Here is a 25,830-nt window from a genome sequence, read left to right as displayed (position 1 = left end):
CATGTCACCCCATCCTGGATTCCCCTAGGTGTCTAGTTTTAACAAATGCACAGGTTTGGTAGCTTTCCTTAGGTGCCGGCTGAGCTAGAGGCCAAAATCCACAGCTAGGCACTTTCCAAAAAACACGGCAGAGTCCAATGTAAAAATGTGATGTGTCCATGTTGCTTTTCCTGTCGCAGGCATTAGGCCTACCCACACAAGTGAAGTACCATTTTCATCAGGAGACTTGGAGGAACACAGAATATCAGAACAAGTGTTATTGCCCCTTGTCTTCCTCTACATTTTCCCTTCCAAATGCAAGACAGTGTGTACAAAAGACGTCTATTTGAGAAATGCCCTGTAATTCACATGCTGGTATGGGGACCCCAGAATTCAGAGATCTGCAAATAACCTCTGCTTCTCAACACCTTATCTTGTGCCCATTTTGAAAATAGAAAGGTTTCCTTGATACCTATTTTTTACTCTTTAAATTTCACCAAATGAATTGCTATGTACCCGGTATATCATGAAAACCCATTGCAAGGAGCAGCTCCTTTTTTTGTCTCTGGGTACCTAGGGTTCTTGATGAACCTACAACCCCTATATATCCCGCAACCAGAAGAGTCCAGCAGACAAAACAGTATATTGCTTTAGAAAATCTGACATCGCAGGAAAATGTTACAGAGTAAAATGTGGAGAAAAATGGCTGTTTTGTTCACCTCAATTTCAATATTTTTTTATTTCAGCTGTTTTTTGTTGTTGTAAGAACTACAAATCCCATGAACCCACCATAACACATGAACAACCATAGAGACCAGCCCTATAAAACCTTCATGAATAAACGTCTCTTCCTCTTTCTTTGCTGCTCATTTGCCTTAGCGTGTTACCGATATATACCGATATATAGTTGCTATTTCAAAAGTGTTTATTTGTTTTTCTATATTTACGTGCTGCTTTTGTGGCGCTGGTTGCTTTATTTCTGAATGTTTTCAGACGCTTTGGATCCTGCTTGCCGCCCATGTCTTTTGTGGAGTGGGAGCTTTAATCCTGGGAGCCGGGACAGCGCGGCTTTGTTGCACAGTCCTACTTTTATGTCTATTGGGGCTACACAAGTTTCAGAGTGCGCGCGAGCCAGCAAGCGTTTTTTCCTCTTCATTGAGGGCTTGCCACCTCGCGCGTCTCGACCTTTCCTCAGCGCATTCCAACACCATTGTGCCCTGGGCCTCTACCGCTCCTCTGAAGGCACTTATAGTTTGGGACTCCTCTCTCCCCAGCCCCCGAGCTCCCTCTGAACGCCCTGACAGATTGACTGTCAGGGTTGTAAAATGTTTGCAGGTATTGGCCTAGAGCTATTTGCAGATGCTCCCTTCACATTCTAATAAATTTGTTATACCAGCATTGGAGATATATATATATTATAAGCTCCTCCCTTTCAAGCCCACCCCCTGCTTTTTCAACAGTGGTGATCTTCATTTACTCTGGGGCAGCTTGTGCAATCCTTTGCCAACCATGTATGAAGAGTATCAAGAGGGGGATGAGAATTATTATTTTGAAGAAATGCACACTAGTTCATTTGAACAAGACCTTGTGCAGGCGCTGGACGCAGGTGTGTGCCAGACTGTTAATGATGCACTAGCTAAGGCTATAACCCCATTAAAACATCACCTTTATGGGTTTGCGCAACAACAAGGCTGGCTTCCCCCGCCTGGAAAATGATTGAATGGTCCACAACTGTACCTTCTAAGGAAATTCACTTTGAAGTCTTTGAGAAACTAGCGGCTGCTTTGGCTACTGAACACCCCTATTGTATGCCGGCAGATCCCCGTGCAGATGGGTTAACGGATGATTCTGATGCTGCCTCATCTCGAAGTTCGTCCAAGGGTGACTCCCAAACTCCGCGCAAACGCAAGGCGAAAACCCATTCATACCTCTGCCAATAAAGAGGCAAAACTTTTGACCTTTGAACCGGGAGAGATTATCCATCCTAGATCTACTGCTTGGATACCTCCCCCTGAAGTAACGGACTATGTGAAAGATCACATTAGACAAGAGTTTGATAAGAAGGTGCTTGCACGTTTGCGCTTGGAGTGCCCCAGACCGGATCTCCCTGACAAGGTAACAGAGACTCCGGAAGTAGATCCATCTATGGTAACTTACCTGAAGAAGTATACAAAGGACCCTAAGAAGGAAATTGACAGGGCTTGGAAATCCTGTCAAGATAATCTCTTAGACTTATCAGGTCCCTTGACCAAGATCTTGGAACTAGCGTATCAAGTGAAATAATTTAACACTCCTGTGGACACGGAAACCCTTATTGGCTGGTCTCAATGGGCGATTTGCATGTTGAGTAATACTGTCACGTAGGCTCTCATTATTCTAATGAGACTACTGGATTTTGAGCAGCCGAATCGCCCGCGGTGTGGGAGACTGAGTCCAACCCACTGCGGGTGACACCTGTTGCTCCAATCCGGGTTTTGCTCTGGCTAACTAGCAGTGCCTCATCTCTACCAAAGGATAGTGATGATTGGGCAGCCGAGCCCATGACATACTAGGCTTCTCAGGGAAATCGTGGTCACTCAGGTCGCATCCGGTTTTCTCATCTGCTATTCAGTCTCACATATGTATGACAAACAGAGGCAGTATATGTTTCTATAATTAGTTTAATAAAATAACTGCATCTTAGATAGCAAAGCGTGAGCTGCAATAACCAGGACGACACAACATGACAGTATTAAAATTGTGACGAGAAGAGTGATGCATAAAAACGACGCCATCATATTAACACTATGATCAATGGACTATTTCCTAACTAGGTGGTAATTGAGCACAGCATGTTAAGCTCTAATTCTGCCTTTCAGGTTCCCCTGGGAAGACATCAACCCCCATACCCGAGCAAAGGCCTGTGGTCTGGGTTAGCATCTGTAGCGAAGCATTTAGCAATCAGCATACAGTTGTGGTTTCCTGGCTGGAATCTCCCTCTAACGTGCAAGGGACAAGGAAGTGTTTATATAATAACACAGCTGATGTTCGGAGAAAATGACCCTACGTAAGGATGTGTATTTTCTCTGAATGTTGGAGACTAAACTTCTACCACGTTCACCAGCAATGTACCAAGCTGCAGCCTTGAATGAAGCACAGAGTGATCAAGAATGTCTTGTTTGAGAACAGAGTGCTGGCTTAGGCAAAAACAGTTAGATATATGAAAATAAAACAAGACCGTAAAAATGGTTATTGTAATAATAATAAAGCGAAGCTGAATTAAATATATCTAGGTTAAAGTGCGAAACGGCCTAGTGTGTTAAAATAACGTACATGGAGCTATAACTAAAATGGCTACACAACAATACCAACTGCACTTTCAAATGAACGTCGCCGTTCTATCATGATGAAACTGGACCCTAAATTAGCAGATCTTGCATCCTCAGAAGCGGGCTCTGCAGCTCAAGGCCTCTTATTTGGAGCCCCGTTTCTGAAGGAGCTGCCTAAATTCGTCACCATTTTTTCCAACTTGGATAAAGCTCAGGGTTTGATCAAGAGAGCCCTTCGTCCTCTTTTTTCCCGGGCCAGGCGCTTCAGTGGGCGACCGTTCGGCCGTGGCTATCAGATTCCAATGGGAGACAGCTTCCAAGGCCACAGAGGTAGAGGTGGCTATCAAGATCAAACCTCCACATTCTACCCTTTAAGATGGTTCTTTAGAGGCTGCATTCATAGAGGAAGGTTCAGGGGTACAGCTGCTGCCATCCAAGACTCCTCTCCTGCAGGTGAGAATTATTCCTTGGGAAGAGGTCTCTTTAGGGGGTCGCACTCAACTTTTCTACCACAATTGGCAAAAACTCTCAAACGATCCTTGGGTATTGGAATCCATTCCGGGATTCAAAATTGATTTTTTTCAATCCCCCCCCCATCAACTATCAACTATCTTCCCCCAAAGCGATGTATTTTACCCACTGACATCGGACTTTCATTCAAAAAGAAATTCTTGCTCCTCTATCAAAGAATGCGATAGAAGAAACAGACCTACATCCCCGAAGGTTTGTGAGCCCCATATTTCTGGTGGTTCTTCCCTTCGGTCTGTCATCAGCTCTGTGGTGTTTCACGAAGCTGATGAGACTGGTGGTGGAATGTTTGAGAGCCAGAGGTGTTTGTCTGATCACTTATCTGGACGACATCATAATTATGTCCCAGTCTCCCCAAACGGTAATGCTCCACCTGGAATGTGCGATCTCTCTCCTTCAGGAGTTAGGTTTTGTTACAAATGTCCAAAAATCTATTCTAATCCCTTCACAATCTATAGAATTCCTAGTTTTTTTGGTGGACTCACCTTCAGCTCAATTGATTCTTCCCCAAGTGAAGGTGAAGAACATCAAGAGAGAATTGAGACTAGCATTGTCCAAGACAACTGCATGCTTGAGATCCCTGGCTCGTCTGGTGGGGCTGCTAGCCTCTTCTATTCAGGAGATTTTTCCGGGCCCCCTGCACTACAGGTCTCTTCAACGTCTGAAGATCATGCACTTGAACAAGGGCTTGTCTTATTCTCAGTCAGTTCCCCTATCAGAAGAACCGAGAATCGAGATATCTTGGTGGTTAACTCACATGGAAGCATGGAACGGAAGGGCCATCCTCCCCTGTTCCTCGGACCTAGTCATAGAGGCGGATGCCAGCCTATGGGGTGCTCGTTGCGGCCAACTTTCCACCAGGGGTCGTTGGTCTCAGGAGGAGCTGTCGATGCATATCAATTTGGAAATTACCGAGTGGAACAGCGAGGGGTGGGAAGAAAGGGATTTCCTTTTACGGACTAGGTGGTCTCACACACTATATAGTGTCATGCTTCATCATTTGACCACCTAGACCCACCCAGGTAGGACAGTGCCACCTGGGCGGACTCAACCTCACTGTTAAAGGAACAGGAGGGAGTGCGTAAATAAACTTGTTTCTGGAAAGATCGGGATCCAGCTAATCTACTGAAAAACTAAAAACACCTAAGCAGACACCTGTGAAGAGCAACAAATTTAATGGTGGTGTCTGACTGGTGTAGTTAAAAAGGGGGGTTGGGACACCTCTGTGAGGACAAGGACTCACAGGGTCACCTAACTAATTACTAGCCAACATGTTTCTGCCCTCAAAAGTGAGCCAATGTGACCGGTCACAAGCGGTCCAAGGAGAGGACGAAGTAGGCGCACGGCGAGCGTCCCCTTTGATGTATGTGTGACTATAAGGGGACACTCCCCCTCCTGGATACCAGAGGCTAGCTGCCTCTAAGAAAAGGGCCGCCTCAAGGTAATTCCTTGGGTAATGTAGATCATTCATTTTTCATTTTCTCACTCTTTGATTTCCCCATAGAGTATTTCCCTCCAACGTGAGACGTAGGGATCCTAGGCCCTGACGAATGCCCCCGATCTTTCCAGAAACAAGTTTATTTACGCACTCCCTCCTGTTCCTTTAACAGTGAGGTTGAGTCCGCCCAGGTGGCACTGTCCTACCTGGGTGGGTCTAGGTGGTCAAATGATGAAGCATGACACTATATAGTGTGTGAGACCACCTAGTCCGTAAAAGGAAATCCCTTTCTTCCCACCCCTCGCTGTTCCACTCGGTAATTTCCAACTGACATTCCACTGACTTTACCCTTCCAAATAGGAATACATACAACCCAGGGCTACGCTAATATCCGCGACGTCCGCTTTTAGAGAACCCCGTACTTTCGTGTGTATTTTGAATTATAGGGAGCTAAGTACGGAGTGTTCCTCCATATTTATCCCCCCTCCTCCCTCTTCCTCTCTCCATGTGTAATGATGCATATCAATTGCCTGGAACTCTTAGCGGGTTCCTTTGCCATTCGCAGCTTCACAGCAGGCAAAGCGAAATGTTGCATTCTGCTCAGGATGGACAATGTTTCAGCAGTTCGGTATGTAAACAAATTAGGAGGAACACGTTCACATTTGCTGACGAAGATTGCCAAAGATTTTTGCCATTATTGTCTCCAGAATCACATTTCGGTGACAGCAGAGTACCTTTTGGGACAACGGAAAGTGATAGCGGACTGGCACTCCCGTCATTTGAGTGATGCCAGCAATTGGAGATTACATCCTCAAGTTTTCAGAACTGTCATGCGGAAATGGGGTCCGTGCACAATTGACCTTTTCGCTTCACACCTGAACACTCAACTTCCGACATACTTCAGTTGGCATCCGGATCTGGGAGCGAGAGCGACAGATGCTTTCCTTCAGGATTGGACTCCTTTTCTCTCTTATGCATTCCTTCCATTTCTAATGATCCCCAGGGTCCTAGCACATCTTCAGAGACAAGAAGTGGAAATGGTGTTAATTTCCCCATATTGGAGAGCCCAATCTTGGTTGCCCATCATTATGGAGCTGGCCTGCGCTCCTCCCAGCCTCTTGCCTTGGTGGTGGAATCTCCTTCTGGATCCGGGGAGATCTCCTCATCCTTTGATCCTATCAGGTCAACTGTCTCTACTAGCTTGGAGTCTTTCAGGCAAAACTGGAGCCTCCCAGGCCTTTCTAGCAAAGCTCAGGAATTCATCAATCAATCCTGGGCCCACAACACACATAAGCGCTATGCCACAGCTTGGAGACGCTGGTGTAGTTGGTGTACTTCACGTGATTCAGATCCCTTTAATGCCAATTGCACCTTATTCTTGAATTTCCTAGCTTCGTTGGCCGCCTCAGGGACGGCTTATAATTCTATTAGCATCTTTCGCTCAGCCATTTCTGCTGGTCATGTCTTCATTGACGGTAGACCGGTTGGTCAATTGTCTGTTGTTTGTAAATGAATTCGAGGTATCAGGATGTTAAACTCCCCTTTACCCAAATATTCAGAGCTTTGGGGCGTTAATATTGTTCTACAATTTTTGGATTCCTGGCCTTCCAATAAATATCTCTCCAAGAAACAGCTTTCTGCTAAGCTTACCATCTAGGGGTGTCTGATGTTAAAGCTTTAGATTTGGCAGGGAGAAGATTCTCTCCTGAAGGTGTTTCGTTTGTCATATCCAGAAGAACTAAGTGCCCTACTAGGTTGGTATCCTATCCAGCATTTTCTGATAATAGCAAGCTCTGAGTGGTACAATGCTTGAAGGATTATGAAGTAAGTACGGACGAATTTCGGTCTGATATGTCGGGTCAATTGCTTATTTCTCTGCAGAAACAATTTCGAGCAGTTTTTTCAGCAACTCTAGCCAGATGGGTGAAATGGGTTTTGTCAGAAGCTGGCACTGATGTATCCAAATTTGGCACACATTCTGTGAGAGGTGCTACGCCATCAAAATCTTTTGCCCTGGGATCTTGTTTAGTGGACATTTTGAGCGCAGCTTATTGATTCCACGTTTAGAAGGTTCTATTATAAACCTATTTTAGATGTGACATCAATAGTAATGGCAAGACTTTAAACTAGCATAATCAGAGCCTCCGGTCCTGACAGAGAATGAAAACTTTTCTAGCTATCATGTTTAGAATTTTCAATTCTATTAAGGGCACGGAGGTAAGGATTATCCCTCTCATTGTTTGAAATTTCATTATTAAGTCTTTCGTGATTCCTTGTATATATGTATATATATATATTTTTGCATAATGATTGTTGTGATTCTTACAATTTTTCTTTCCCATCCTGATATTAACATTGTATTACATGTATAAAAAAAATGTGTGAATTAACTCTGTTTATTTATTTATATATAAGACAGTGTTTATGGCCATATTTTTCTTCTTCTTCTTCATTTAGGTCAAGAAGACAAATAATTGCCCTTCATCGCCTTAATATCTCCTCGGGATTCCTTCTTCTTCCACTTCATTGATAGATGTTCTTCATCCTGGTTCGGAAGTTCTGTTGTTTTTTCTGGACTTGAGGTTTATTTTTGTGTGACACTTTTGGCGTCAGTGCATTAACTGTGTCTATGTGCAAAGAAAGAGGAAGAGATGTTTATTCATGAAGGTTTTATAGGGCAGGTCTTTATGGTTGTTCATGTGTTATGGTGGGTTCATGGGATTTGGAGTTCTTACAAAACGTCTTTCTTATTGGCTGCTGAGTTTTATTAAAGCATGGGAATAAAAGCATAATCCTCGCCTCCATGTCCTTAATAGAATTGAAAATGTAGATTTTCCCAGTATTCTATGACGGAAAGTCTTAATTTTATTAAAGACACAGAGGCGAGTATTATGCTTCTCAGATTTGCTTTATTGTAGTGAGCAGCAGTCAAGGAACAACTACAATTCCCATGAGGAAAAGGGAAACAGAGCCAATGGGAAGTAAAAACGTATCGGGATATGAACCAATGGGAACAGGAGACCTGATATAATCACTATACTTGACTGCGACCAGCCCTCTTTCTTGGTGTGAGAAGGTTAGTCTGTGTGAGCGAACAGGGGAAAAATAGCAAAAAAAAATGGAAACTGTCAATAAGAGAGAACAAAGATCTTGAAAAAAGTTCATCCAGGACTGGAAGCGCGGGGAGATCCAAGGTGCAGGAAGAGGATGAAGTTGACAGCGAGGAAGATGGTAGGACGAGGATGGTGTCGCTGAAGATACTGCTTGACGTTCAGGTTGAATTCTGTGGTTGATTAGATGATACTGTGGGGAGGGAAAAAAGTAGAGAAAAAAACAAATGTTAAAGAGTCTCTCAGGAGGGATAATACTCGCCTCCATGTCTTTAATAAAATTAAGACTTTCGGTCATAGAATACTAGGAAAATCTACATTTTATGGCAAGACCGGAGGCTCCTATTATGCTTGTTTAAGGCATGTTAATAATGACAGAAGTTGCTGTATGAATTGGTTTACAATAGAAAGTTTTAAAGACATTGTGATTAGACCAATCAGCTGATCTCAGAATGTCCTCTAGTCTAGAACCCACCCAACAAGCTTTGGAAGCCATAGCTCCTCTGGAAGAGTGAGCGCCAAAAACTGAGGTGTCGATACCAGCTAAGGACATGACCCAACGAACCCATCTAGCTAGGGTAGCTGAGGAAACTGGCCTGTGAGGTTTGAGAAAACAAATAAGGAGCTGGGAACACGAGGACGTTCTGAGATACATAATTTAGGTTGGTTAGGGAAATAAGGGTAAAACACTGAACGGAGATTGGTTTTGGTACATCTATTGATGGAAAAAATAACACCTGTAGGGGAGAATTGACAAGAGGAAATATCTAAAGCTCTCACATCTGATAAACGTTTGATAGAAACCAGACAGAGTAACATAGTAAGTTTAGCAGAAAGCATTTTTAAGGATAGGTCAGAATTATCCTGGCAGGAAAGAAACAGGTTTAAAACAACATTAACATCCCAAAGTTTCAAATACTTGGGTAAAGGTAGGGAAAGAAAACTTTACTTCCTTGAGTAGACAACAGAGTAGAGGATGTTCTCCGATGGGTTTTCCATTGCTGTAGGTATGCTGTAAGGAAATAGCTGATCTATACAAATTGATTGTTCTGTAAGACTAACCTGCGCTAGCTTAGGCAACTAGGAAATTAATTATGTAAATTATATTGGCTGAAAAGGGATTGAGGTCTCTTCCCACACACCAGCTTTTTCAAAGAGACCAGGCGGAAAGTAGGCTTTCCTGGTGCCCGGGGCCCAGGCTTTATTAAGGAAGTCTGAAGCTTCTGCCGAAATAGGAATGGAAGATTGGGAAGACCCGATACCTTCCAGGCCGAAAGTGTGAGAGTGATGTTGAGAATAAGGGGATGTGGATAACCTAGGGAATTCCGTAGAAGGGAAGGAAAGATCGGTAGAAGGACCAAAAAGTCTGTTGTGAGCTCGAGGAGGGGAGGGAACCAAACTTGAGCTTGCCAAAGGGGGGCAACAATTATTACAGTTGCTTTCTGGCGCCTGACTTGAGTGAGTACTCTGGTAATCATTATGAACGGAGGAAACGCGTAATTGAGAGAAGACCAATCCTGGAGAAAAGCATCGGAGGCTAGAGATGAAGGATCCGGGCGCCAGCTGAAGAACAGTGGAAGTTGTGTGTTGAGACGAGAGGCAAAATGATCTATCTTGAATGGGCCCCATTTGTGTAAAAGAGATTGGAAAACTAAGGGATGGAGTTTCCAGTCGCTGGAATGTTTGAGGAAGCGAGAATGCCAATCCGCAATCTCGTTGAGGGAACCTGGTAGGTATTCTGTGGAGAGTGAGATTTTGTTGTGGAGACAATATTCCCAAAGGCTTTTTGCCAGATCTGCTATTGGTTTTGACTTGGTGCCCCTAAATGGTTTATGTAGCTGACAGCCGAGACATCGTCCATACGGAGGAGGATGGTACATTGAACCCTGTTTTTTGCGAGGCTTTTGATTGCAAAGGAGCCCGCAATATGCAATTTGGACTCCTCGAAAGACCAGGAACCTCCAGTCGAGATTGAACCACAGCAGGCGCCCCAGCCCGTCAGGCTTGCATCTGATTCTAACACAAGATCTGGGGCTGATGCAAAGATAGTTTTGCCTTTCCAGGCATCTAAATGGTCTATCCACCATTGAAGCTCTGATCGGTACTCCTGGTCCAAATAAATTGTCTCCGAGTATGAAAGCCTTTTCTGAGATGACAAATTTTTAGTCTTTGAAGAGCCCGGTAATGGAGGGGACTGGGGAATATGGCCTGAATTGAAGAGGTGAGAAGACCCACGATTCTGGCTAGGGATCTGAGAGGAATCTGGGAACTGTGTAGTACTTTCAGAATTTCTGATTTTATGGATTTTACTTTTAGCTGAGGAAGATGCAGCGTAGCGGAAGAGGAGTTGATTATGAACCCCAGGAACTCTATTTTATGGGAAGGAGTTGTGATGGATTTCTCCTTGTTGATGAGGAAACCTAAATGAGAGAGAAGGGAGCATGTGGTCTGGAGATGGGATTGAAGGGAAAGGCGGTTCTGGTGCATTAGGAGGATGTCGTCGAGGTAGATTAGTAATCTGATACCTAGGGATCTGAGATGGGCTGTCACCGGTTTCATTATTTTCGTGAATCACCAGGGTGCTGATGAAAGGCCGAACGGAAGGGACGAAAATTGGTAGGTTTGGTCCTGCCACTGGAATTGGAGATATTTTCTGTGATCCACGTGGATCGGGACGGATAGGTACGCATCCTGAAGGTCTAGACGAACCAAATAGTAGCAAGGAAGGAGAATATCTCTTAGGTGGACGATAGTTTCCATCTTGAAATGTCTGTATACGACAAAGCAATTGAAATCTCTGAAATTGATAACGGGTCTTAATTTCTTGTTCTTTTTCTGGACTAAAAAGAGAGTGCTTAGAAAGCCTGAAGGATCCGGACGAGAAACTTGTATGGCTTGTTTGGAAAGAAGTGACTGAATCTCTTCCGAAATGAGAGAGGACATTTCTGAAGAGAAACGAAGAGGTGGGGTTGAAATGCTGGTTGAGGGGTTGAGTATAGCCTGTACCAGCCTTTGCAAAAACCCGTTGGTTAAAGACTTCCTTGATGGATTGTTGTGCCTTATCTATGGAGGCAAAGCTAGAGACAAATTTTCCCAAGTCTTTGATGAACGACTCGCCAAAAAGGAGTCCGTCTGCTTTAATGCCTGGGTCAATAGACGCGAGGTTAGCCAGTTTTGGATCTAGTTTTAGTAACAGGCCTTTCCTCCTCTCATGCGTAATAGCAGCGTTTGCGTTGCCTAATAGGCAAAAGGCTCCCTGGATCTATAATGAAAGCTCAGAAGGGTCAATATCAGGGTTGTCCATCTTCGCCATTTCTGCCATATCGAAAATATGGGCCAATGGACCCACCAAGTCCAAGAGTTTGTCCTGGCAGTTCGACCAGGCTTTGTCGACTCCCTTGCGGGGATCTTTGCCAAACTTAGAAAAGAAAGTAAGGAGGGGTTGGTCATTAGAGGGAGTGGATGTAATGTTGGAACAAAGGGATGGTCCGGGGCATTCAGATCTCAATTTGGCCCTAGTGGCCTTATCCAAAGGCAGTCTCAGTCGGGAAGCAATGTAATCCCCTACGTGGGAGGAGTGAAGCCAATCGGTGGAATTGGGATGGTGGAGGAGGGAAGGGTCAAACATGGGATTACCGTCAGAATCTAGGATTAGTTTGTCTGCGAAAGGATTGGAATGGTCAAATTTTGTTTTTTTAAGGGGAGGAGAGGACTGAGAGAGGGAGCCCCAAATATCTGGATCGTCGTCCAGGTCGTTCATGTCACCCATATCCTCATCAGTGTCAGAAATGTGAGATATTACGATTTTCTTTGGCGCACTGGAAATATGTTTGGTTTTGGCAGTACATTTTTCATGGGAGGTCTTTAATTTTCCCTCCTTTAAAGGAGGCCTGGGAGGAGACTCATCCTCAAACTGGGGTGAAGAGACTTCACCAGTCAGTTTAGCACCATCTGAGGTGACATCAAATTGGGCTTTTTGGGCAGTCCAATCCTTAATTTTACGTTTTCTGCTTTCCCACGCAGAATGGGCCAGTAAGGATTTTGAAACCATAGTTTTAACAGAAGACTCAAAGTTTCTTGTCATTTTGCCCATAGAAACTGAAATGGCCTTTGCTACTGCCTCATTAATAAGATTTCCAAAATCTTGGCCAAAAATATCATCCTGATTGCTGGAGTGGTCAGGGAAGTTATCATTATTCATTTTAACTGAGGAAAAAACAGTGTGGTAAATAGAGAGAGGGTAATACATGCCCAACGGGTCATTACCGAGGCAGAGAGGCGGAGAAAAACGATATACGGGGTGTGGCAGACAAAGACCGGCAAGAGGAGTTGCAGTCAAAGAGAAAAGAAGAAGAATGAGCGTCCCCACGACCATTGTCAAGGATGCAAGTTTGACAGAAGAACTTGCGCAACGGTGAGGAGCCGGAAACGACCGTTAAAGAATGAAGAAGGTGTGAGAACGCCGTGGGCGCTCGCGCGCCGTGAGGAGAGGCGCAGGAGAGCCACCGGTTGCCGGGAACGCGGCGCAGCGGGCGGCAAATGGAAAACTGGCACATGCGGCGGCAAGGAAACAGTAAAGAATTACTAAAATGTAACACAATTGAATTAAACAGTCATTATAAAACATTTGAAATAAACGGTAGAATAAAGTGAACACTTATCCTTGACTGCGAGCAGCAAGAAAGAGGGCTGGTTGCAGTCAAGTGTAGTGATTATTATCAGGTCTCCTGTTCCCATTGGTTCATATCCCAATACGTTTTTACTACCCATTGGCTCTGTTTCCCTTTGCCTCATGGGAATTGTAGTTGTTCCTTGACTGGTGCTCACTAAAATAAAGCAAGTCTGAGAAGCATAAGAGGAGCCTCCGGTCTTGCCATAAAATTCTAAACACGATAGCGAGAAACATTTTTCATTCTGCCTGTTCCTGAAAGCTGGGAAGATGGTGATTTTAGCACCACAACCCCTTTGTTGATGCCATTTTCAGGGGGGAAAATCACAAGGCTTCTTGTGCAGCCCTTCCAGTAATGACACTGGCGGGGGTCCCCAGATTCTAAATATGATTCAGTGGGAGTCCCTGGCTTCCATTAATGTTAAAGTGGGGGTCCACAGAAATCAAAAGGTTGGGAACCACTGCTCTAGGAGAATCCACAAACTCTGGGTACCTCTAGAATCCCTAGGATGTTAGAAAAAAAGGACACAAATTTGGCGTGGGGACCTTATGTGGACAAAAAGTTAAGAGGGCCTAAGCGCGAACTGCCCCAAATAGCCCAAAAAAGAGGCCTGGCACCTGAGGGGGATAAGGCCTGACAGCGAATATTTGCATTTGTTATCACAAATTGAAATTATTGCTGCCGATTTTATTCGTCCCAAATTTCTCAATATAATTAAATTACCAATTTGAGTTGGATCCGACCTAATCTCAATTTTATTAAACGTTCCTAACGTTTATTCCGACCGCCCTCCTTAATTTCTGACGTTTCAGAATTGTAGCAGTCCGTTTTTTGTTTCATTTTAATTGCGGGCGTCCTTTCTCTCTTTCGAGTGGAATTCGTCTTCTTTCTCAGTCGACGGCTCAATGAGCTCGCTGATTTCTTTACAGGAATGGTGGATCTGCCTCTGACTCCAGTTTAGTCCCTCGTCTGTTTTGACGCTTGTACTGGCGAAGCTGGATGGTGGAAGATACACGCAGCAGGTGCAAAGAAATGGGATGTTGTGAGGGTTTCATGTTTTCCTGAATTTACTGCCAGTGAGGCGTTTGCGTTCTGCTATCCTTATTGACATTTTTGGGCAAAGTGGGTTGAGGATTTGTGCTACAGTTTCCGTAAAATATGAAAAGAGTGCAGAAACTTGCAGGGAAATCGTTGGGGAAGACACCGCTTAGGGTCTGCGCTAATGCCGAGACGCTGCAGGACATGTATGTAAAGTGAGTATGGGGGGGGGGTATAAGGATTGTCAGGAGTGCATCACTTGTGGCGAAGTGTGCATAGTAAAGTGCACCAGTTGTGGGGAGGTCTGCATGCGAGTGTATCACTGGCCGGAAAATTTACATCAGCACCCGTGACATATGCATTGGCTAATTTGCATCCCTTCCAGAAAATCTTTTGTCACGTGCAGGAAACTATACGTAGTGCATTCCACCAAGAAGTAAATGCTCAGCAATTGAAGAGAAATTAGCATGCAGATTGTACAATCTACGCTTTATGGAGCACAGTACCTGTATGGAAATTTGCACATTATTGTGCATCACCTTCATAGAAATATGTGGCTTGTTTATAGCAGGAGGTAAAAATTGATTTATTTTAAATCATGTATTATTAGTCATAAAGTGCTGCGCATAGATAACCGAAGGATGCCATGCAAATGCAGTCTTGTAACATAACATGCCAGCATGGCATCAAGATGCCTCAAGGATAACGTGGCTGCAAGGGCGTGGACTTATAAGAAAACAGTGCTTAATTATGTAGTTAAAATGTAGACGTTTATTAAAAAAAATCGTCCATGTCTTTGGTGAAGAAAACACATTTACTCTCTACAGGACGCATTGATTGCTGAAGCTGCTCTCTTCAAGATGCAGCTAACAGTGAGGGCTGATTAAAAATGATTAGATTTTACCTTGCATATATATATCCATGCATAGATAGAGTTGCTAAAACAGTAACTCATAGGAAGGCCCAGTGGAGTTCTGTGGTTTTATGACAGGACAGGAGACAATATTATGCATTCTCCCTTTTGCTTTATTTAACAACAGCCATGTCAATAAACTCAGTATCCATAGAGATGAGTAGGGAAAAAACTACAAATACAAGCAGTCAAATTAACCATACATGCTAGGGCAAAGTAACTTTTAGAAAGTTATCCTTTCCGTGCTTCAAGATCCTGTAGACTAATTTGCATTAGTTCTCCAGCTTCTCCCATCCTATGCTCAGTGCTGAATATATGTGAATGAGATGTGAACTTACTCCCAGGAGCAAACATCAGGCTGACCTGAATGGGCAGAGCTGATTCTTTTGAGCCCAAGACATTATGCAGAATGTGTGTTGTGGACCCCTTTTTGTCAGTTCAATGTAACACTTGGGGCACACTTGAAGGGAGAGAACAGGATGCCAAAGCAATTCTTATGTTTCCCCCTACCTTGTAGATGAAGGGTCTACCTTTTGTCCTACCAGACGTCTGTCTCTGGGCTAGTTGTTGGTTCAGTGCCTGCTTCAAACTGAATTGTGGTGTTAAATGTGGGAAGACACTAGGATTACCATGGTATACTCCCCACTTAAACACCCACTCAGAGACCAAGTTTTGTGTGGCCGAAGACTCACCATCTGGAAAATACCCTGACAAATGGCATTTTGGGTCTGTTGGCAGTAAGAAAAACAGGAACAACTGTAAAAGTAGTTATGTCTGGGCCTGGAAATCTTTACTCCATTGGTCAGAGAGAAACTAGGAGAGGTTTGTGGTGTCCCCCTCCCACAGCTGGTGAGCCCTGCAAGTTGGAACCTCAGCCTTAGTAAGATCGCTTTTTGGACCTGTGGAAAATCATAAGTGAACAGGAACTGATGGCTGTCCCCTGGAAGGAGCCCTGAACATAGTTCTCTCTAAATTGCACCCCTGAGTGGGTGCGCACACTAGGTTTCGCCCCAGCAGATACCTACAAACAACAAAGGATTCCTCTACATTTATAAAGTGCTTTATTGGAGCCTTTGAGGTACTACCATTATGATGAAGGTGCGCCGCTAAATACTTTATTAAAGATGTATTTTTGTGTTTAGTATACTAATCGGAAAAGTGTAAACACCTGCAGTGAAGGCTAGTTCTAAAGCAGCAGGAGATAAGCCACAGAGCTTCCATTGCAACCCATTGTCCAATCTGTGGGATATCTCAGCTCTTCCTCAGATAACTAAAAGGCAAATTGTGGCAGTTCTCAGACATTAGCATACTTTGGAAGTTGGGGTACCTATTCACTGTTAAGGTGTCAGTGACTTTCCAGAGGCTAAACCTATATGAGAGCCATTACTTATGGATGCTGATGATTTGAGAACTCACCATTTGACAGGGTGGTGTATTTTCAGTGCTGAAACTTCTCTTGTTTTAAGTGCAGGTGCAATAGCAGCAGGGCCCGGGTGTGCAGAGTACTCTCCGGTAGCTCCCAAAAGATTTTCTTAGTGGTGACCGCAAAAATAATCAGAGAAATTAATCCTCACAGCCCTAGTACTTAGTTAATTTTCTTTACAGGGTCTTCTATTCGAAGTAAGGGATAGTTACACAAAGGAGTACTACATTCCTATTTTTTGTTATAGTCAGGACCACTGGGATTATGTGGTCAGGAAGGACCAAATTATGTGGCAGATTAACCAAACGATGTGGCTTGAAAAGTCAAATTATGCTGCCCTGTGTAGAACATTTTGTGCTAATATTGCTTCCTTATTTTGCCATTTTTTCACATTAGTTAACACTGTCTGAACAAAAGGATCATCTTGTTATAACCATTTTAGTACCGAAATACAGCAATAAGCAACAGAAAGGAGAGCATTCAACTTTTGCAAAGGATTTTCTGCTACGTGACTACAAAAGCGGCGCTTATAATACCATACGATCCATTTGAGCTACAAACAAAATCTTATACATTTTTGTGTTAAAATCCAAAGATCATACAGCACATAATGGATTATGTGGCAAATGTGGAAAATCCATAAATTTGAGGAAAATGCAGCAGGTGCAAAATCCCATAATTACATAGGTCCTTCTTATAGCCTGCAGATGTTTAGACAAAGTGCATGTACCAACATCCTTAGTAGTGGTCTTTGTAATTAACAGATGCATTTAATCATATTTGTAATTTTCTAACCAAATACATGATGGTTATCAGCTTTTTCACACTTCTGGTTACGGTGTGAAGCCAGGGGATAAGACTATAGTCCTAAATGGCTCACTGGGAACATTTACGTCCTGTGCCATAGGTCTGTTCTGTTTCATTATAAAAAAGTTATCATGAAGGCAGTAGGCCTGGCTCAGTTATTGTGAAATGCATTTGTTAAAGCAAAAAGGCCTATTTTGGGGAATTGTCATAGTATTGTGCTAAAGCTTGTAGGCAGGTATTTGTATACATAGAATTCCATAGATTACCATAGTAGGCAAGGGTTTTGATGTTGGTGACTGACTCAGAAAACTGTGGAGGTAGACGATTTCAACTATGATAATCCTTGCCAGGCCTTCTTATGTGGGGGAACTGCTTTTAGACAGCTGTCATTTTGTACATATTTTTAATGTAATTGATGGTTACCTTATCAGAAAGCTTATGCTCAATACAGTTGGCCTGACTGTTACAGTGATGATCCAATGGCAAAAGCCATAGACCTGATTGATTCATTGGGAAAACTTATTTCATATGCAATAGAACTGATCTATCTCTTATGAAAAGTTCTGACACAGGCTAGACCTGATTTATTTATTATAAAACACACCTGTTAAAGACAATAGGCGTTTACACCTGTTAAAGCCAATAAGCCTATAAGTGTGACTTATTATTGCACCCTGTTAAAGCATGCAGACTTATTTTGTGACATGAGATCTCACAGATTAGTAATTAGGTAAGGAGTTCGGTGTTTATCACCCCTTTGACCATTTTTTTTTTTTTTTTTTAACTCTTTTTAATTATTTTCTAAACCATGCTCATCATACAATTTTAACAATCCTGTTTATCATATATTGTAACACAAATATGGCTGTTACAAAAACCATGACAGTCAGATTAGGGCACAACATAATTAGGAATGGTGCTTTTAAGGCCAGCGTATTTCATACCACAAGTTACCAACACTGAACTAGTACACAGTGTCCTACCATCCCAAGGACATGTGCCACCCCCCCCCCATCAGAGCCCTCTATATGTCTGCCATCTTCCCCATACCTTCTCCAATTTCTTGGGGCAGCATCAGGTTTGATAAATCACATTTTCAGCTCTCTGGCGCCAGTCTAAGTCTGACTTCCAGTCTTTGAGTCTAGGTGGATCAGCACCACCCCACATCCTTGCAATATTTCGCTTGGCCACTCGCGCAACCAAACGCAGCCCTATTTTCTGGAATTTAGTCCAAGACTCTTCCACCGACACTGATAATAGGAGCCATTTTGCATCTAGTGCAATTTCAATTGACAGGACCTGGGACATAAACTCAACTCCTATCCTCCAATATTCCTGTATTACCGGACACTCCCAGAGGATATGACAAAGGTGCCTTCCAATCCACACCCCCTAAGGCAGTGGTCTCTAAACTTTTTTATGCTGCAGCACCCCCCCAGTTGAAAAATAAAAATCATTGGGCACCCCCTCAGAATTTTTCACAATGATTTTATAAAGATGGCAATGTTTAAATATGTCTAGACCTATTTAAACATTGCAGTTTAGTAATGTTACCTTTTTAAAAATGCAATAACATGCTTCTGCTTAAAACAAAGGCCTGTTATCTGTATAATGCTTCTTTTGGCTAGAGTATGGCACCCCCGAAACCTCTTGGGATCGCTTGAGGCCCCTCTAGGGGGGCCCGCTTCCCAGTTTGAAGACTTCTGCCCTAAGGCATGTCGACAAGGGCACCCTAGCAATCTTGGCCAGTTGAGTCCTTGAGTAATAGGATTTATGTAGTATTTTGAGCTGGACTATTCTAAACCTTGTACCTATTGCTATCTTACGTTGGTTCTGAATTGCTTCCGTCCATTCCCCATCCTCAAGGTCGCCCATGTCCCCGGCCCAGGCCTCCCTCAGTGTAGCCAATGAATCAGGAGAATTAAGGACCAGTTTCAGGTAAATAACGGCAATCGCTTTGTTTGGGACGTGTTCCGTTAGGAGGCGATCCTCCAGCGGTGACTCCTCCGGGAGCTGCTCCCCTTCTAATATATATGTCTCCTTAGGGAATGCCTCAGCTGTAAGTACCTATAACTTTCTGAGTTTGCCAGCTCGAATTCCTGATTAAGGGATGCAAAAGTTAATATAAGCCCGATCTCTCCAAACATCTCCGTAGTGTTCAATACCTATCAGTTCCCAGGGTATAAAACGCTTCAGTCCCCCAGCCTCATGGAGGAGGTCGCTGCTCTATAGGGGTGTCAAGTTGGTGAGTCTACCACTCCAGCCCAAAAGTCTAGTCTTCTCCCTCCATACCCGGACAACCGTTTGAGTATGTTCCCATAGACTATGCTCCCTTTCCTTTCAGTAGAGGATTGCTTCGTAGCCTGTTAGATGCACTGCATCTCTGTCCACTCTATGCACCAGTTCCGGGCTGTCGGTAAAAACTCGTTAATCACCAGTAGTTGGGTTGCCCAGTAGTACTTGACTATATTTGAAATTGCCAGTGCCCCATCATAGACGTCCCTGTGAAGTTTGGAGAGGGAAATACGCGGTGACCCTCCATGCCAGAGCAAGGAGCAGACCTCATGGTTAATTCTGAAAAACTGTGGGGGACCCTATACGTGGGGTTTTTGGAGCACGTATATAGGGTGTGGCAGTGTCAACAGCTTATATAATGTTCTGCCCATCAGGGACAATGGAAGTGTTCCCCAGTGAGCAACATCCCTTTACAGGCTCTCCAATTGTGGAAAAGGGTTCAGATGCAGAAACTCCTGCGGGTCTTGAGTAATATATATCCCAAGATACATGAATCCCTCTCTAACCAGTGGTACTACACATTCCCAGGGAGTTGTGCATTATCTCCCGACATAGGAAAACACAGTGATTTGGCCTAATTGATTCAATAGCCAGAATAGGTGCCAAAAAAGTCAAATATGTGCAGTCTTCTGCTTATTGTGTGGGCTGGTCAAATAAAGCAAGTTGTCATCCGCATAAAGTGATATGTGCTCATCCCAGCCCCCACCACATCTCACTCCTCGCACCAGTGGGTCCTGTCTTACCCAGGTCGCAAGCGGTTCAAGGGCCAAAGCAAATATCATGGGGAAAAGAGGGCAACCCTGCTTTGTGCCCTTCTGCAATGCAAAATCTCGGGAAACCGCCCCATTGACCCAGACCTTAGCCAAGGGCTCCTGGTAAAGGAGCCGGACCCATCCATAGAGCTTGGTGCCAATGCCCAGCCCTATCAACATGGCAAACATATAATTCCACTCAATTATATCAAATGCCATTTTTGCGTCGAGGGACATCGCCACCGTCTGATCTGATTTCACCCATGATGTTTCATGGATCACACCAAACAAGTGCCGCAAATTGAGGCTGGTGCTTCTATGAGGCTGGTCAGGGTGTATAATAGATGCAATAACTGCGCGTAGTCTAATCGCCAATATTTTTGCTAACACCTTAGCCTCAACATTAAGCAAGGATATAGGTCTACACGAGCTGCAGTCAGTAGGCGGCTTACCCTTTTTATTGTGGCTGTACATTGATCAATCGGTAGTCAACCTGTTTCGCGCGCCTCTTGGAACATAGCCAGCATATGTGGAGCTACCTTGTCAACCATCCTTTTATATTCTTCTACCGGAAGGCCATTGGGTGCCTCCGCAAGTCCCGCAAAGCCACTGCAAGTTCCTCTGCAGACAAGTCCGCTTCCAATGCTTCCCTCTCCTCGCTGCAGATTGTAAGCAGAGCTATCTCTCCCTCCAAGTCAGTACAGTCGGGTGCAGTTCTGGACGTCATGGATTTATGAGGATCCTCATAATAATCTGCAAATGCGTCTGCTATGGATGCACTAGTTTTTCTAAGGGTGCCGTGTCTGTCTGTGACCTCTAGCACCCAGAATCCGTCCCTATCTCTTTCCTCAATCCAGGCGAGTAGCTTATTAACCTTATCACCAACATCATAGAGGTTGCACTGCATTGCCAATGTGTGACCCTGCTCCCAACCTTCAGCTAATATCCTAAAATCTTGCTGGCAGAGCTGCAGCTGGTGTTTAAGCACCGCCGTGCCCTCAGTCTGAGTTCTGGCTTCCAGTTCTACAATATCCATTTCAATCCTAAAACATTCTAGGCTACGCTCGTTCTTCATCCCACCTATTACTGCATGAGCCTTGCCCCTCGGGACAGTCTCGAAAGCCTCCCACAACAAACACAGAGAATCCGCTGTACCCAGATTTTTAACAAAATATGCCTCCACTTCCTCACTCAGTTTCTCCCTGAAGCCCCTAGCCTTCAAATACCAGGAATCTATTCTTGGGGGTAACACAAACTCTTTCTCTGGTCCTTTTAGTAGTACACCCACAGAGTAGTGGTCAGAGATACCCCTAGCATGATGTGTCGCCTCTCTGAATCTTCCCGCACCCCATGATGAGTGAAAATATAATCCAATTGGGAGAAACTACTATGTAGTGCAAAGTAAAATGTGTGTCGTCTCTGAAGTGGATGGTGTGGCCTCCAGAGATCCTCAACACCCAGAGCCTCCATGAAGGGTTGCAGAGGCCCCCTCTTACCCGTTATATCAGCCCCAGTCTCTGTCCATCCTTGGATATACCAACACATTCATGTCTCCCACCAAAACCAGGGTTCCCACTGGCAAATCCAATAACAAGGCACTTATGTCTGGTATGGACATCGTGTAGCTGCGGAGGGACATAGACTGAATAGATGTTAAGTATTTCACCTTCCCATGTTCCAGATATTTCCACATATCTACCCTGGGGATCGTGCCACCTGTGCAGCAGTGTGAAAGGTGCTGAAGTTTTGAGGATTCTAAACCCCCAAAAGTCTGTGGAACAACCAGCACGTGCCACCAATAAATAGCCAAACATATTTAGGGCCTTATAGTGATTACCTTTAAGATTTGGTTACTGGAGTAATATGATATCCAGGGCATGTTGATGCAGATACTGAAGCACCAATGTACGCTAACCTTATTTTTCAGACCACTTACATTCCAGGTCCAAATGTTCACTTCATTATGCATGTGACCCCCCCCCCCAAGCATATCTTCTAATTAATATCACCTTCTCACTGTGAGGGTTAAACCTGCCCATTGTGTCACTACCCCACCTTCCAACCACCGTTGCCTCCCTATCTCTAACCCTTGTGTACGTGAGCAATTAGTCAAACAAATAATAATACAATTAACTTGAACAGCTGTACAAACCCCCATAAGTCTCCCCACCATGCTACCCTGCTATGTGAGCCTAGAACAACCCACTGTTCCAACTTGCAGAGTACCTATAGCCCAAAGAGAAATATCTTGTAGCGAAGGAAGGCTAGTTCAGCCACTAAGAACTCTGATGTGCGTAAGCAGACTGAGTTTGGTATCCACACTAATTTAGCAATTGAATGAGCCAGTGCCTTCTTATCTAACCAGGTGTCTTCAATCGCAATACACCAGTCTGCTCAGTACCGGCTCACCAGCCCGGCCTCCTGCCAGCAGCAGTCTTAAGGACGAACTTTAAACCCTTTCAAGGTTCTCATGTGTCCCTTGATGTATCTCAGGGCCTCTGGTGCTGTGGCGATGCAGATAGTCTTTTAAGCAGAACGGTATTTAGTATAAGATCCTCTAAGAAGAACTCTACACTTGGTCCCTCTGCGCCCTCCGGAACCTCAAGTACCTGAAAGTTATTGTGCTGGGTCCTTCCTTCCTGATCCTCCAGCCTGGCGTTCACAACTGCGTTCTGCTTCGTCACGGCCTCAACCTGTTCTTCCAGCCGCTTCTCTGTAGATTTTAAGTCATTTATGTGCACCTCTGCCACTGTCCCATTCTCTGAGATTTTCCCTAACTCAGCCCGCAAAAGACTGATGTCGATCGTGACGGCGTCCAATTTAGGCTCAATTGTACCTTTTAAGGTCTTGGGTCGCTGACATTATTTCACGCAGCGAAGGCTCAGCCAGGCTCTCCACCGTCTGGTCCCTATATCCCCCAGCAGTAGTACTCGTTTCTCCACCATGTATCATCATGGCTACAGTGTATTTGTCTAGTTTATTGGATTGTATCGAGTTAGAGCCTTGATGTCTGCCCATTTCCTTAGGATCATCTCTGCTTGGCCTCTCTTCCAGTATCAACAGGGTGTGGCCCATAAGATACAGTAGGTGGCCAGGAGCAGTGCACACCACCACCACAGGGTTGCAAACCTCCCTCCCGTAACAGCCCACCGTTCTTAGAAGTGCAACTGCTTGTTGGAGCCACAATTGCATTATTGGAGGAGATGACAAGCAGCAGAACTCAAAGCATGGCTCATTTAGTTGGTGTCTGAAAGGCAGACGCACAAACTCGCATCCAATGGAGGCCACATGTCCCGCACTGGGCGGCAAGGCGCAGGTAGCCCTAAGCCCTGTATCTTCCGTTCACACCAACAACACCACAGTGATGGCCTGACAAGCCGTCCCCCTCGCTGTTCCATATCATCCCCTAGGAGAGACAGTATCAATATGAGCCCTGGAAGTAGGACGGGAGGGGGGGGCAGTTATACACAGCCCCTGCAGCCGATAAGCAGAAGGCAGACGAGGGCTCTTTTTAAAACCCAGGTGTGGCCAGTTTCCGTGAGGCGGCAAGGATGCCACCCAAATCCACAATAATAGCCTGGGGCCCCAGAGGACCCCCTTTTTTCTTTTAGCAACTCAGCACCGCTCAGAAACTACCCGGCCACTCCTCAAGGTCTTTCCTGCAGCATTTAGTCTGGAGGCGATGCAAATCACACGTTGGCCACAAGGCCGAGGCAAGGTCTCAGTGAGTGGCTCCAAACACCTGGGCCCCTGTGAGCATCTGCATGCTGAGTTGCTTTCCCTGGGCTGCACCCCCTTGCAGGGATTAAGGGGGGAGGACATAGGGGACAGAGAGTCCACACAGGGCACCACAGCAGCCCAGGAGCCGCTGCAGGCCCCAATCCCCGTAGCCTCACCTGCAGCGATGGCAGGTCCAGACACGTCAGCGGCCAGGTCCCGGCCACTTGGACCTCTGCATCTCACCAGGTCGGCTCCGTCGCTCGGGTTTGGGGGGAGAGTGACTCAGCATTCATGTCCATTTTACGCAGGGACCGAATGCGCCATCATGGGCTCTCTCCCTCACCCCATCCGCTCCACTTTCCAGACCCTACAATACAGAAAAAAAGAAGGGGTAAATAATGTTCACCTACGTTACAGGGGACTTATAAATTTGCCTCTTGTAGGGCACTGGCTGGATGATTGCCGTATTACAGGGGATATTTCACTGGCAGCAATGGAGCCAGCTCAGTGTGAGGCCATTTCCACTAGCGGCTAGCCACGCCACCCCCTTTGACAATTCTTAAGGGTACAAGATTTGTACTGTAATAATTCTTCCTAGAATCTCTTCAGACCAGTTTCATTGTCTGCCAGATTCTTGTCATGAAAAACACATATTCCAGAGGTGTGTGTGTGTGTGTATATTCACCTAAAAAACAAAGGTTACAGGGGTGTTCTAGTTAGCCTCACATTTTAAATGTACGAAACTATAGAACTTCAGCAGTTAAAGTTAGTTATTTCAAGTAACTGTAACTCGTGCCCTATGGTTACTATGGCCCTATTTATGAGCTTGACGGGTGGCGGAGGCCGCCCGCCAAACTCTTTCAACCGGAAAACTGCCACTCCGGTTTTCCGCCCACTGGCCCTAATATGAGTTTCCCGCAGGGCCAGCGGGGGGAACAGCGTTTCGGCCCACTTGCCCAGAGGGAAACCGGCCACAACATTGATGCCGGCTCATAATCGAGTCGGTGGCAATGTTGCAGTGCGTCGGGTGCAATGGCACCCATCGCGCTTTTCACTGCCCGTAGTTTGGGCAGTGAAAACCGGAACACGGCTGTCCACGGGGGCCCCTGCACTGCCCATGCCAACTGTGTGATTGTTCCTTGAGCATCTTCATCAGATATCTCTACAAGGTGGAACTGCTGAGAAAACACACTTGGATGATTTGTACTGTGCACAACAACGTGCTTTTGGGGACCGTGGTGCAAACCTGAAGGCTCTCCTGGCCCCAGCTGGCTCTCTCCTCCTGCAAATAGCAGCTCCCTGCCGGCGGTCCCCAGGGCAATGTATGGCTCCAAGACGGGCTCCATGTTTTCAGTTTTGACCTGGGGAAGTAGTAGGGCATGAGTCCGCAACAGAATCTCTCTAAATCATTCTATAGCGCCAGGGAGGTGTTGGTCTCCGTGGCACGTAGGGGGTCCGCAGACCCCCCCTTATATTTGTTTTGCATGCTGCCCTGGGGAGGTGATGGTCCTAGGGGGGCAGGACGGCCCCCAACATATTTATGAGATAAAACCCTGTGGAAGTGGTAATTCCCAGGATCATTTTATTTTCTAGCCCCGGGGAGGTGGTGGTCCCCAGGGCGGGCAGCGCTGCCTTTCCTCCCCCCCCTTCCCCCCCCCCCCATTTCTATTTATTCTTGTCCTGAGGTGGGCCCCAAGGCCACCCTTAATCATTTTATTTTCAAGCTCCAGGAAGATGGAGCACCCCCCCACACACATTTTTTTAATGTAAGGCTGCATGACCCGGGGACTGGGCCTACCCGTGGGCAAAATTAAAAGCAAGCGCGGTAAACTGCGTTTGCTTTTTAAAA

At 45.1% G+C, this 25,830-nt stretch overlaps 1 protein-coding gene across 2 annotated transcripts in view; it reads left to right on the top strand.

Moving 5' to 3' along the window:
* The first annotated feature begins 13,886 nt into the window (after window positions 1-13,886).
* The window catches only part of TMEM9 (transmembrane protein 9), a 207,571-nt gene continuing 195,627 nt past the window's right edge, over window positions 13,887-25,830 (top strand). The window contains exon 1 of one of the 2 annotated variants that reach the window (XM_069238891.1): window positions 13,887-14,055. The gene's annotated coding sequence lies outside the window, so the exon portion shown is untranslated. Of the gene's footprint in view, window positions 14,287-25,830 lie in introns of both variants that reach the window. The other variant, XM_069238892.1, reaches the window with a different exon arrangement.

Source organism: Pleurodeles waltl, chromosome 6 (assembly GCF_031143425.1).
Source record: "Pleurodeles waltl isolate 20211129_DDA chromosome 6, aPleWal1.hap1.20221129, whole genome shotgun sequence".
Taxonomy (NCBI): Eukaryota; Metazoa; Chordata; class Amphibia; order Caudata; family Salamandridae; genus Pleurodeles; species Pleurodeles waltl.
The sequence above is the reverse complement of the archived record's forward strand: the minus strand, read 5'-3'. Positions and strand labels throughout refer to the sequence as shown.